The sequence below is a fragment of the Balaenoptera acutorostrata genome, chromosome 10 (assembly GCF_949987535.1).
Source record: "Balaenoptera acutorostrata chromosome 10, mBalAcu1.1, whole genome shotgun sequence".
In the NCBI taxonomy this organism is placed as follows: domain Eukaryota; kingdom Metazoa; phylum Chordata; class Mammalia; order Artiodactyla; family Balaenopteridae; genus Balaenoptera; species Balaenoptera acutorostrata.
This window is the reverse complement of record NC_080073.1, coordinates 84,721,776-84,723,541: the sequence shown is the minus strand read 5'-3', so window position 1 is coordinate 84,723,541 and position 1,766 is coordinate 84,721,776.

The window sequence follows — 1,766 nt, the reverse complement described above, 5'->3', positions numbered from 1 at the left end:
GAATTTATTATGTTGAGATACGTTTCTTCTATGCCTAATTTGTTAAGTGTTTTTGTCATGAATTGATGCTAAATTTTGTCATATAATTTTTCTGCAGCTATTGAGATGATCATATGGTTCTTTTCTGTCTATTAATATGATGTATTACATTGGGTGGTTTTCATATGTTGAACCGTCCTTGTACCCCAGGTACAAAGTCCACTTGACCATGGTGAATAATCTCATTAATGTGCTATTTAATTTGGTTTGCTAGTATTTATTGAGAATATTTGCATCTATATTTATTAGGAATATTGACTTGTATTTTTCTAATCTAGTAGTGTTTTCTGGTTTGGGGATCAGAATAATGCTGGCCGCATAAAATGAGTTTGGGAATGTTTTTTTCTCTTTGATTTTTGGAAGAGTTTGAGAAGGATTGGAGTTAATTCTTTTTTAAATGTTCGGTAAAATTCACCAGTGAAGTCATCTGGTTTTGGAGCCCCATTGGTTTTCAAAGCTAAATGTTTGGGGGGCTTGTCTTCCAGGTGCAGGTCTTAAAAGTTGGGGTGCTTGATGTTAGATTCAAACCCTTGGCTCCTTGGGGAGAAGCTCCAGGTTTTGAGTTTCCTCTAGTGAGATTGTCTCTCAGTCTCTCCTACCTGCTTCAATATAAATTTTTTCTTATTTGTAGATGTTTAGGAGTCACAAAGCCAGTTTTTAGGTTTTTGTTCTAGAGAAAATTGTTTCATATGTAGCTGTAGATTTGATGTGTTTATTAGAGGAGGTGAGTTTAGAATCTTCCTACATCACCATCTTGAACCAGAACTTGTGATAGCTTTCTTAAGTTCTCTTTCTGAAAATTCATTGTTAGTGAAAAAAAACACTATATTTATGTTGATTGCATCCTGCAACTTTACTGAATGTTTTTACTAGTTCTGATAGTTTTTTGATGGAACCCTTAGGGTTTTTCTATATTTAATATCATGTCATCTGCAAATAATGACAGTTTTACTTCTTCCTCTCCAATTTGAATTCCTTTTATTTCTTTTTTCCAATTGCTCTCTCCTGGACGTCCAATACTATGCTGAAAGAAGGGGTGAGAGTGAGCAGCTTTATCTTTTTTCTGTTCTTAGAGTGAAAGCACTCAGCTTTTCACAGTTGCATATGATGTTGGCATGGCTTGTCATATATGACATTTATTATGTTGAGATACATTCCTTCTATGCCTAATCTGTTGAGAGTTTTTATCATGAAAGAATGTTAATTTTGTCAAATGATTTTTCTGCATGTATTGAGATGATCATATGATTTTAATCCTTCATTCTGTATACATGGTGTATCACATTTATTAATTTGCCTACGTTGAAACATCCAAGCATCATAGGGATAAATACCACTTGGTCATCCTGTATATCCCTTTTAATGTGCTGTTGAATTTTGTTTCTAATATTATTTTGAGGATTTTGCATCTATATTCATCAGAGGCATTGGCTGTAATTTGCTTTTCTTGTAGTATACTTCTCTGGCTTTGGTATCTGGGTATACCTGGTCTCATAAAATGACTTTGGAAGGGTTCCCTTGTCTTCTATTTGTTGGAAAAGTTTGAGAAGAGTTAATATTAATTCTTCTTTAGATTTTTGGTAGAATTTACCATTGAAACCATCTGGTCCTTGACTTTAAAATTATTAAATGGAAAGTAATTTGAGCAGAATGCTGTGTAGCCTTTAAAACTTAGTAAATATGTATCCATGTAGCTTCAGAGGAAACCTTTGTAACATAAATTTCAT